Source organism: Cyprinodon variegatus, unplaced genomic scaffold (genome assembly GCF_000732505.1).
Source record: "Cyprinodon variegatus isolate N-32 unplaced genomic scaffold, C_variegatus-1.0 Scaffold297, whole genome shotgun sequence".
Taxonomy (NCBI): Eukaryota; Metazoa; Chordata; class Actinopteri; order Cyprinodontiformes; family Cyprinodontidae; genus Cyprinodon; species Cyprinodon variegatus.
This window is the reverse complement of record NW_015150750.1, coordinates 858,401-870,843: the sequence shown is the minus strand read 5'-3', so window position 1 is coordinate 870,843 and position 12,443 is coordinate 858,401.

Here is a 12,443-nt window from a genome sequence, read left to right as displayed (position 1 = left end):
TTATATGGTCGATAATGTATAAGTCTCTCCCAGGGGTAATAGTTTTCTCTTTTCCAGTTTTTCCGACTATGTTATGAGACATTATTGTCACGATCGGTTTTACGAATCTGACCCAAATGCAGAAAACCACTCAGAGAACAAGGGAAAAGTTTAACAGGTTTATTGAAGTAAGGGTTCAGGGGTTGGATCTGGAACTCAGTGAGCTGGTGATTTGGAAGTTTGAGGGGTCTTGTCAATCCTCGAATCCAGTCTGTGTGGGTTAATCCAGAGAATAGTGAACACGTTGGAGAGGGGACAGGAATACAGACGTTGGACCCGGAGGAGTAATGGAGCGGACTGTCACTCGGATTTCCGCAGGGCACTTGAACGGATCATGTGGAGGTTTTCCCCTGCTCAGTGAGAACTCAGCTTTTCCTTCCAGGGGGAAAAAGGACCAGTTTTCCAGTTTAACAGGAAGTCTTCCTGCCGAAGAACAAAGACAAAAGAACATTAGTCTTGGAGAAACAAAGCTTAAATTAGACTCTGCTAATCTCAGCTTGGCTAGAGTACCCAAAACTGGCAAACACTCTGGCCTTGAGGTATTGACAGCCCACTGCTCAAATACTCCTCCAGTAATGATCCAACGAGCCTCAGGTGTGCAGGGAGACCCAACGAGGACGGGGCACCACCTGGTGGTGGAGAGAGAGAAACACACAAACAACCACAAAAACTGACCACACAAACTGGACTCTTAACAGTTATAGTTTTTTTTTAAAATCATTATTCATTATTGATTCTTTGTTTAGCTTGATGCAGAAAATCCAACAGACTGTAAAGCACACAGCTTCACTGGAGCAGATACTTTTCCTTTTTCAATTTTTTGGTTTTTTAATTTTGTATTTTTATTTGTGCTAAATTAAAATCTGAAAAAGATGGAGTGGCCTGTAAACTAGAAACAAAAACGGCCTTTGTTGGGTTCTGGTTCTGCTGTTTGAAAAAAAAAAAAAGAAAAAAAAAATTGCTAGTCTCTGGTTTGGATCAGTTCTTTGACTTTGATCAGTTCTTTCTTTCTGTCTTAAATTTGAGTAGCTACATCACTGCTGCACGCTGGCACTGGGGAGAAACACTGCAAGGGGAAGGAGTTTGTATGTACCATTAAAAACAGCATTAGGTTGTTTTTTTTTTGTTTGTTTTTTGTCATGGGCTGTGTCTTAACCTCTAGTTTCAAAAAAGAAACAAAATAGTTGTCTCAAACAACAATTGATCCTCAATGGTTGACAGATTTCTCCAATAGTCTTAAATTAATTTATTCAAATTAATTTGAGAAAAAAAAATCAATTAATTCACTTACTAGCTAATGATTATTAAAATGAAGCATAAGGGTAAAATTCAATCCGAAGCACTCTTATCAGCTTCACCCGGACCACCTGCTATGTCCCTTGTTTCAGCTCCAGCTAATCAACTCGGGGACTGCACCTTCTCCCTTGCCAGTCAGCTTTTGAGATCAACTTCACTTAGCTCCTGGCGTAGCTGGCTTGTTCCACAACCAGTGTCCGGGCCCTGGGGGAAGAGTACTGTAGTCCTTTTCTAGGTTGCTTATTGATGAGAATGTTGAGTCACAGCTTCAGTGTCTTCTGTCGGGGCCCATGCGCCAAATAACTTATTTCATTTATGTCTTTATCTGCTTCTGTCTCCTTGAACCTCAGTCAGACTTGGCAGATGGCTGCTCACACTGAGCCTGGTTCTGCTGGAGATGTCTTCATGTTAAAAGGGAGTTTTCCTCTCCACTGTCCCTACATGCATGCTCAGTGTGAGGGATTGCAGAGAATCAACACGTTCTCGCAATCACCTGGTTTCCTTAGATAAAAATATTTTGGAGAAAATTATTGTGTTACCTTTCTAAATGAATTGAATACTTTTCTAATTGCAGCTTTTCTCTGTGCGAGACTCTCCAGGTTGAATTAAATCTCTGCTTCCTCTGTAATTACATTGCCACCAAAATCTGTGTGATTCCCTATTGAAGGTTATTTCTCGAGTTATTTCTGGACAACAAGAAGCAGCCTGCATGTCATGTCATGCAAATGACGGAGAAGCCTTTGGTGATTCATCAGCCATGTCATACAAAAAGTATTTAAGCAGTTTCAGTTAGGCTTTTATTGTTAGAAAGAGATCTATTCAATCAATTGTGGTTGATGCTAACAAAAACACCTCAGATGTGTCTCTGGTTGTTTCCATGTGCTTTTGTGAGTGCCTGAGGGTGGTCTATACATGTCTTCGCTTTTGCAAAGAAAGTGGCTGACAGTGAAAAATGGGACCAATTCTAATTTTAACTGCCAGTGAAAAAATTGCCCCAATTATTTATGTGTTCTGACCAGAGGAAAAGAAGAGAAGGCTTTAAGCATGACAGTATATTCCTTATCACTGTTTAAAAAAGTACTTAACATAACTGAAACCCCTTTGAAGTTAGATTAGCAGCATTATGGAGAGATCGCCCTATGCTTTGAACAATGAAAACAGAATTTAAAAAAAATTGTTAAAAGACCAGAAGTAATTTGTTTTCTCTACTCTTACTTTGAAGTAGCCCTGTGCAAGATTGAAAATGAAACTAAAAATGTTATGTTGATATATATATTTTTTTATATTCACCGGAATAGAAGCAGGATATAAGGACAACTCAGAAGTAAATATATTTAATACCAGATATTTACATCAGGTGTCTTTTCAAAGCAGACTCAGCTTTTTTACAGCCTGTATTGTTGATTTACAGTACTCTCTTTAAATTCCCATGCCTGACATATTTCAAAGACATTGTAATCAGGTTAGTCTTATATAATATAGGTATGTAAGTATCTAAATTTTATATTGCAATATTAAAGTTTGCGTTTCATTGATCTAAATGTGAAGAAATGTAATTCGAATACCTGAACAATGCTTTACTGGCTTACAATATGTTATGTTTTGTGTAGAACGTAAATATGAGGATGAAGGGTTTTGTTGTTTGTTTACATTTATAATTATCCCCAGAACATCTGATGATTAAAGTTCAATGTTTGATACTCAGAATATCAAGCATAATGATCAGAAATATACGGAAACAAATCATAAAATACTTCCACCTCCCCTGCTATCTTAGGCATTCATGTCATTCATTATGGCAAGTTAAGTGACTTTTCACAATAAGCAACAAATATTGTATCATTGCAACTACATTGAAATAAAGTACCTATGTCTGTGTGCCATTTTTGGAGTATAACTGTTTGCAATGTTTATGAGAATTAAAAAATTCCTCTTATCACAGTTTAATGTAAAACAAAAAATCGAAACCTTTCAAATTCTAGAGGAATAGATAAACTCCTTAATTTCATTATTACAACATGAATGAGTCAACATTTCCTATATTACAAAACACAAAACAGGCATTCAGTTGGCCTTTACATAGTGACATACAAACCCATGGGAAGGTACAGAACTAGAGCTGAGAACAGTGTAATTAGAGAGAAAAAGCGGAGACAGACAGATAGAAAGAGCTTAACCCCAGGCGTAGCAACAGGAAGAGAGACAGGGGAATAAGAGATGACAAGGTTGAGAAAAATCCTCCAGTGTCAGCCTGAGTGAAAGAAGGGAGAGAACAAGGGGAGCAAAAGGCAAGTAGCTATTATGGATTAACGTGATGTACATTGTTTATAGAATCACCTGTAAGAGGGCAGAAACAATGATTCAAGAGATTAGAATCATAATTTCTGAAGCTGGAAATGAAGATAGAGTAAGATAAAAACAAAAAAGACAGGAACACAGCCGAATGCTTTTCATCAATATATCAGTCATAGCTCTTACTTTGACTCTCCTGTCTAGATGTTTTCACTGAATCTCCCCTTACCATACCTGAGAGAAACAGAAGCATGTTTACATTCTCAGATAACATCCACAGCTTTTTGTTTCTGTTCCTTGGTAATAAATAAAAGCTCACCCTGTGCAACAGGAAATATTATTATTTCCCTTTGAACAAAACGCAACAGACAAAATGCCAAAACTTTATTAAAGCTGACTCCCATGATAAATGCTGTGCATTCAGGACAAAAAAAGGGTCACTGTACCTTTCCTACACCGTGTATGTTTTATTTAGCTGTATTCCCTTGCAATAATAATGCTTCATTTCAGGTCAACCACAACTGTTTTCTTTTGTAGGTATGAGCTTGTTTGGTTGGCCGGTATGGTGAAGCGTGCATAGGTGTGTGTGTTTGTGTGTGCAGACTGAGTGATGGCATGAAACTTAAAAGGTACACCTGTTATTGCAAAACTGCTCTGTATTTACGAACAAAATGCATCACAGTTTGACAGCTCTCAATGGTAGTGCACCACTAGTATTGATGTACTTGTCATCAGCATTTTACATGTAAATAAAATTCACCCTTAATTTCAGTTGACTTAAAATATACAATGCCTTACTAAAGTATAAATATTGTAAATAAAAAGATGGTTTACAATTCTAAATCAAAAATTAATGTGGGTTTGTTTTCAGCACCCATGATTAAATTCCATTCCTCTTTACAAAAAGTTCTAATCCAGCCACAAGTCTTTTCAGTTTTAAACAAGTTTTCTGACAGTATTGCCTTGTATTTTTTTTCCTCTAAGCATTTTTTTTCTATCATCTGACTGGCTTCTTTGTTGCTGCTTGAGAAAAGAATTCCATGTTTCATTGGTGATGGTGTGTTCAAAGTGAGATGCTGTGTTGGTTTTCCTTCATATAGGGCCTGATCCCATGATATGGTTTGCATGTATAGCAGATCCTCACAAATGGTGCAAAGCTATGAGCATGTCCAAAATGCTGGGTGGAGGATATATGATTACAAATACTTACCACCTGAAAGAAAAACATTAAACCGTTTTTTTATTTTTTTTTTTATTTTATCATATATATTATTGTACCTTAATATTAAATATTATATCTTCTCTACTGTTACCCACTTATTACTCCATTCAGACAGTGTCTTGCCCACAACCAAAATCAAATAACTTCTAACTAATAAAATTATCCTAAAGGAGTAAATCATGATAATCTAAAAAAAAAAAAAAAACTCTAATTGGGGAAACTGTCGAAATATTTAAATGTGGTTTATTTAACATAAGAGCTCTTTCTTCAAAAATGTCACATGTATGGAAGTTAATGACTTGATTTGCATTAATCAAATTGATTACAGTATGTTGCCTACAGAAACTTGGCTGCAGCAAGAGGATTGTGTGAGCATATATGAGGTAACTCCCTTAAGTTAATTATATTTTCACATACCCAGACATTCTGTGCAAAGAGGAGTAGCAACAATCTTTCAGTCTGATTTGCTGATTACTCCAGTCATTTAATAATTACAACTCTTTTGAACATTTAACCTTTAGTCTCCCTCACCCAAATTGCAAAGCAACAAAACCTATTCTTTTTCTAGATGAGGTCCCATCAGGTCCTTACTCTGAGTTTTCAGATTAATTTTCAGAGTTCCTATCTGATTTGATTTGTGTTGAATTCTGACATTGTCATCTTTGCTCTATTGTTATGCTGCTATAGAGTTAGACTGCTGGAGGACTTGGGATCTCCTTTCATCATTCAGCATCATTCTTCATTCGTGACACCATCCTGGAGAGACATATCAGCTGTGCTGCTGCCATCACCACTTTTGTTTGTAGATGTTGGAGCTTGGCCTTGTTTTTCAGTGTAGTCCTAGTTTCTCGGACTGTGACTAAGTGTATGTGCTCTTTTCCATCCTCTGACATGGGAGCTGGCTTGGAGCTCGTCTGCCTGGCTGTGTGTTTCCTAGACAGGGCCGCCTGAGGACCTGGTTGACTATTGCCTTTTGTATCTCTGTGTCTATCTGTATGTCTGCTTGTCTGCGTGTACAGTATGTTTGTCTCCTTGAAATCCAGTCGGCCTCTGCAGATGGCCGCCCACACTGAGCCAGTGGAGTTTTCCTCTCCACTGTCACTACAAGCATGCTTGATGTGATTGCTTTTGAGTCAACGTGTCGATGCAAACAGCTGGTTTTCCTTAGATAGAAAATTTCGAACCAATCTGACTGTATGATCTGGTTGAATTATCTCTGTAAAGTGCCTTGATACGACATTTGCTGTGAATTTGAATATGTTGAAAGTGCAGAGACACTGAGGTGATTGGCGGATTTAATGTAAATCCAAAGGCCAACAGAACAAAAAATTTCAAAAAGCAAAATTCAAAAAATCAAAAAACAGGAGACATTAGAGAAAACACACAGGAAGAGCAGAGAAACGACAAGGGACCAGCTAAGATAAACTACACTAGAGGGGTATAAATAGGAGACTGAATAAAGACTGGGCTAATCAGCAGAGAGGGAGCAGATGTGGATGGAAGAAACAAATAGAGAGCTAGGGGAAGGAGACTGATACAAGGGGGCAACAGAGGGTAAACAAGAAATACATAAAAACTAAAATACAAGAAATACAACACACAATGGAACTGAAACCAATACAACTAAAAAAGAAAACTTAAACGGAACCAAAACCATGACAGAATTTGGAGATTCCCATGCATGTTCTTTCAAGGGCTCCACACAAAGCACAGCTATTGAAATATTATGTGTCTACTATGAATTGCGTAATGTGGGTTTTGTGAAGAGTTGGTGGAGTTGAATCCAGGTGTTTCATGTGTAACCTTGCTGTCTATTTGAATATATTGACTTCTCTGTCAGATGGAAGGGAATCAAAATAAAACCTGTAAAAGCTAACTTTGTTTGCTCATCCCAGCAAGCCTTCTTTAGAAATTGACATTTGATATTTAATCTTTTATGTTCTTTTGTTTCTAGCACTTTGAGATACTTATATGATTATACATAATGTTCATTATTGTTGTTGCTATCTTTTTTTAAACAAATTATAATTAACTATTATTATGATCTCTATCTTCATAGCCTAGAACTTCATCTTTCTCTTTTTGCCAACTTTTATGGCCTGTAGAGCACATAACATTTTTAACTGAAAGGGGGTTGGAATTAATCTATGATGCATATATTGTTTGTAGATCATTTGCAATATACTCATTATATTTCGACATAGATATTTGTTTTGGTCTATAAGGTTTTTGGTCTTAGTAGTTGTTTAGTCAGATTATGATTTCTTGTTGTTGAGTCTGCAGTAATCCCTCACAACGAGCATATTTGCAGCGACTGTGGAGTGGAAAAACTCCCTTTAAACAGAAAGAAACCGGCAGCAGAATCAAACTCAGTGTAAATGGCCCTCTGCTGAGACAGACTGGGTTTCAAGGGGATAGAAGCAGACATACAATAGGAACATAGAAGCACTGATCTGTAAATACTTTCTATGTCAGAAAAGGTAACGATAAATTAGCTCCACAGGTGGTTCTGTCTAAGAAACAGTTAAGCAGCTCAAAGCCTGTTTTCATGTTAAAGGGATGAAAGAAAGCACATACAGTTGGTCACAGTACAAGCTAAGCCCATAGCTATGTCTAGGAGAGAAACAGGACCAATCAGTGTAATTGGTCAGATTGAACACTATACTGTAGGTTCTTGAAAATGTAAAATTGTTACATTTAATTTTAATCCACACCTTTATCCTTGAAAATGTGTTATGTTACCTGAGCTCCATAAAACATTTTTTAATAAAGATTTTTTAATAAATAATTTGTGGATTATTTAACAGAAGAGTTGTACTTTATCAAGCTCAAGCTAAACAAATTTGTATTCTATTTACTAGTTAGGAATTCATTGGGGGGGGATTTTACTTTGGCATATCAGAACAAATAAGGCTGAATACAATTGCCTGCTTTTCAGATTCTTCTTTGTAAAACTATAGTTTAAAGTTGTGTTTTATGTTCCCTCCACTTCAGAATTGTGCATCTCTGTGTCTGTCACATTGATCCCAGTAAACTCTTTAAACCTTTTGAATGTGAAAAGACAAAATACCTTAAAAGATAAAGTGTGAGTACTGTAAACAATAATGCATTTAGTTAAAATTCATATTTAGCTTTTTCATCCCACCTTTAAATTATAAACTTTATTTCATTTTCCCCACAGCAGATGTAATATCAGAAAGCCTTTATTCACATATAGGCAGTGAAGCCCTGTCCACTTTCTGTGCTCTATTTTGCACTCCAACGCCCAAGAGCTTGTTGTGAAGATGCTGATCCCTAAATTCCCATGGGTTAGTTGTGGAGAAATGGAGCCAGTGGAAACTGCAAACAAGCTGCATCTGACGTGAACACAAACAATTAAAAGCCAGTGTTCACACATCTGCGTGTACAATTGTGCATGTGTTTGAGGTTAAATTAAGAAAAGTAAGAAAAAGTTGGGGGAAAAATTAGGAGACCATGTATGAGTGTGTATGTATGTGTGAAGTTGCGTCGACTGGAGGGCGTCTTAAAACATTGCAGCATTAGATTTATGAGGGCATTTACAGAAACACTGGCAATATAACAAAGATCTTGGTTCCTGTCAAAAGTTCAGATTAAGTTCTGTTGTGGTAAGAAGGAAAGGAGGCAGAATACAAGCTTTATGGGAGAGAGCTGTGTATAGAAAGAGGTGAGACAAAAGGGTCAAGAGAAAACACAGAGGTTAAATAAAGCCAGAGAGCAGGGAAAACAAACGCACAACACATTTTCAATCCCAAGAGAGAAAGGCTCTCATGACAAGCAAAATGAGGAGAAGAGCCACAAGAAAAAAATGTCTGAGCTACCAAAGAGAAACAGTCAGCAGCTCTGAGCTCCTCTCCAGTTTCTCCACCCCTTGGTTTTTTAGTTGCCAAGTCAACACCACATTATGGGTCCCTGGGTTTTTTTATAATGGCTGGGTGTGTTCTGATCCTGCAGTAAGGCCATCAGCAGTCAAATTCCAGTCTGAATTAGTGGTGGGAACAACATTAAAAGAGAAAAATCAGCTGAAGAACAATTAAGCATAACAGAGGGAAACTGCATTTCTGAAAGAAATGTTTTAAAGTAGTGAAAGTGATACTCTTAGATCAAGTTCACATTTTCTAGTTTTTTTAAGGGATGGAAATTGTGCCACCTTTCAGCTCTCTATTCTTTCTCTTAAGATTTAATCTTTACTTGTTTGATACTAATGGTGCAAGGCATCGGTTTAAAGTGGTTTCTAAAATAAAATACCTTTTTGTAGTCTAGTGAATACTGAGGAGTTTTGTGTCCTTGTTTTAACTTCACATGAAAGGCAATTGGAAAAAAATACATAGAAAATCAAACCTTACAGTAACAGTCGGTCCTCATGGGCCACTGTCATGCAGGTTTTAGAGGTTTCTCTGCCTTAGCACAGCTGATTCTGATGATTGCAGTTCAGCAAAAGCCTGTTTATCAACTATCAATGTAAATCAGCTGTGCTGGAGAAGAAAAACCTCTAAAACCTGGTTGAGAAAGCTTCCTGGAGAGGTAGCAAAACATCTTCAAATCTTGGAAAGTCCAGTGGATTTTTTTTACTTTTTTAAACTTTTATGGAATAGACTTATGCCACGTTCAGAATGCAAGCAGTAGAAGCAGCAGAAGCAGCTAGCTTACAGGCAAAGTCAATAGTTGACATGCATCAAGGTGGTCCTGCAGCACGTTTTGAGCAGCAGGAGTAGCTCATCTGAGCAGCTGAAGCAGCGTGTCACAAGCTTCAGAACATCTGACACGCACAACGCGCTTCAGAAGCAGCAGCTGCTGGAGTTGGAAAAATTGAACTTTTGCTGCTCAATGTGCCACATCAACCAATCAGAGACGCTGATTAGGCAGCTGGCAGGGAGACAGACACAGCGAGGCTAATTGAGATTGCAATGATTTCTCCTCTGAAACTGTTTAAATTACATTACAATGGCGAAACCTGCTGGCAAAATATATTCGATTTTATTTTTCTGGTGCCTGCAGTTTGGACTACGTATGCCTTCCAACTGCCACGAACAGTAGCAGAAAAACCGCAAAGAGGCGACCGGGCCATTGGCTGCTGTTGATCGGGATTCCTAGTGACAGCACCGCCGGTGTGCTGGGGTCTGAGTGGCTCTGACAGCAAAATAATATTTAAAGGCCAGATCATCTTGATGAACTGACTGCAAATATGTTTTCAGATGGACTTTCTCACTTAAAAACATATTAAAACTACTTTTTATACACTTATAACAGCAAATACAGCTGCCATTGTTACAGGCAAAGAAAGGATAGGGTAGCTCAGCCCAACGCGCATCAGACCCACTTTTCGACCACGCAGCAAAGATGCTTCAGCCGCTCGTCAGAATTAAACTTGTACAAGCATCGAAAATGAAGCAATACGCGTTTTTTGCTGCTTCTGCTGCTTGCAGTCTGAAGGTAGCATTATATTCTTAGCCTCTTACTTTTGCCATCAGTGTTAATCCTCATATACATTAAAAACGACTGCTTTTCTCTTTGTGAGATTTATTTATATTGAATAATCACAACACACACTAAATCCACAAAAATAAGGCACAATGAGAGTGTCAACTATTTAAAATTGCTAGAATCATAAAAAGTGAACAGCTGTCCAACTCTACATTACATATAAGATAATAATTAAATGCTTTAAATATTTTTACATGTATTGACAAGTAACACAGGTTTATTAATATTTACCTAATTTGTTAAAATGGAAATGGATACAGAATGTATTGTATTAATATAAAATGTATTCTATCTGCCTCAGTTCAATATGGTGATTTTATGTCAAGATTGAATGTAATTATTTCATGGTTTGATAAATTATTTCATGTTCCTGCTCTGAATCACACCATGAATTAATTTAAACTGTCACACAACCATAAAAGTCATGGAGGCGGAATTAGGGCTGTTTCGGTAGAAACCCTGACATCTGATTGGCTGCTTCTCATTGAGCAAGGTAACAAAAATTCTTGTATTGTGGCACTCATACATTAAAATATATACCTCCATAAATATAATAACTCCATAAAACTCTACACATTTTGATCCCATTCATTAAATTTTTTGTCAACTCTGACCTGATGAAGAAAGGGCATCCCACCTTCATAATACAGCCACAGCCATTGGAAAATCAGGTGCTGGAACCTTTGGTTTGTATTTACAGTTTCAAATTACAATCTTAAAGAATAAGGTGCATCTAACCCCTGCGATTGAAGATAATGTTTATTTTACTATTTGTTTCAATCTTTATGTCCTCTGCCTTGTATATCATATTTTTTACAAATATGGAATACAAATGTGTTTTGCAACAGCTTTTAGTACCAAATGAAACCACACAAAAGCATGAAAAAAGAAACAATTCATTGCAAAACATGAAGTTATATTTAATTTTAAGATCTATTATTTCAAGGACAGGTAGAGCAGCTGTTCAGCATTTTGCTTTATTTCATTGCATTTTTTTTTTCTGCAGATAGATGAAACGGTTGTGTGCCAGAAGCAGAAAGCTGCACAATATAAATCACACAAGACATATCACAGCATTTGAGTTTGTAAAGCTGTCAGTTCAAAGGCAGACTCTTACATGTGGCAAAATGATCTGGCAGTATAGAGTATCATATACGGCCTGGAACCCAAATCCAGTGTTTGACTCTCTGAAGTTTGACATCAGTTACATGCACAAGTTTTATATTTTTAACATTCAGTCCAGTGCATGAAAGGATTAAACTTAAACCAGCTCTGGAAACATCATTTATATTTGCTTTGCATTCATCCATCAGTGCTTTTCCAGGAATTGACTCTTACTGTAAAGCAGCTCCCTTTTATTATGGTGGAAGTCAGATGTGCCAACCAGCTGTATTACCATTATGTCAACATAATGGAACTCAACTCTTTCCCTTGAGGAGAGAAAGGGTAAATTTATGTTTGATTGACAAGTGGTGAGTGAGATTTTTGAATGCAGAGTGCATGCTGACAGCTAGGAATAAAGCACAGAGTGAGCTAATAGTGACTGATTGACTTTACCTACTGAGCAATTAGAGTGATATTAATTGCTTACTTGTCACTTCATTGGACTGCTATTAGCAAAGGAAACTGTCTCTGTAAAGCATTTTAATGTGAGCTAATTGACATAATTGTTCTGGGGATGACAGAATACCTGTGGTATTACAGAACATTCACTTTTACCTTGATGGGTAAATAATAAACTACACAGCAGCAGAAAATATTGCAGTTTGGAGAGTGTATACATCAATGAAACGCGATAGCCAGCAGGCAAAGCATAAACGCATCAAAAAACACCAATAATGTGCATGTGTGTGTGTGCGTGTGTGTAAGACTCAGAGTATGCCTGAACAGCATGAAGTTGAGGTCATGGAAACCCAACTGTCTGTGTTACGGCCTGAGGATTAGCCTGGACATGCCCTCACATTGTCTGGAATGCTACTTCATCCCACAAACACACATACTGTAATGTGCACACTCGTGGCACAAGGTCAGGCAGGGTGAATTGAGCTGGGTCTAAATAACCTTGCAGTAATGCTTCCGTTAAAAAGCATGT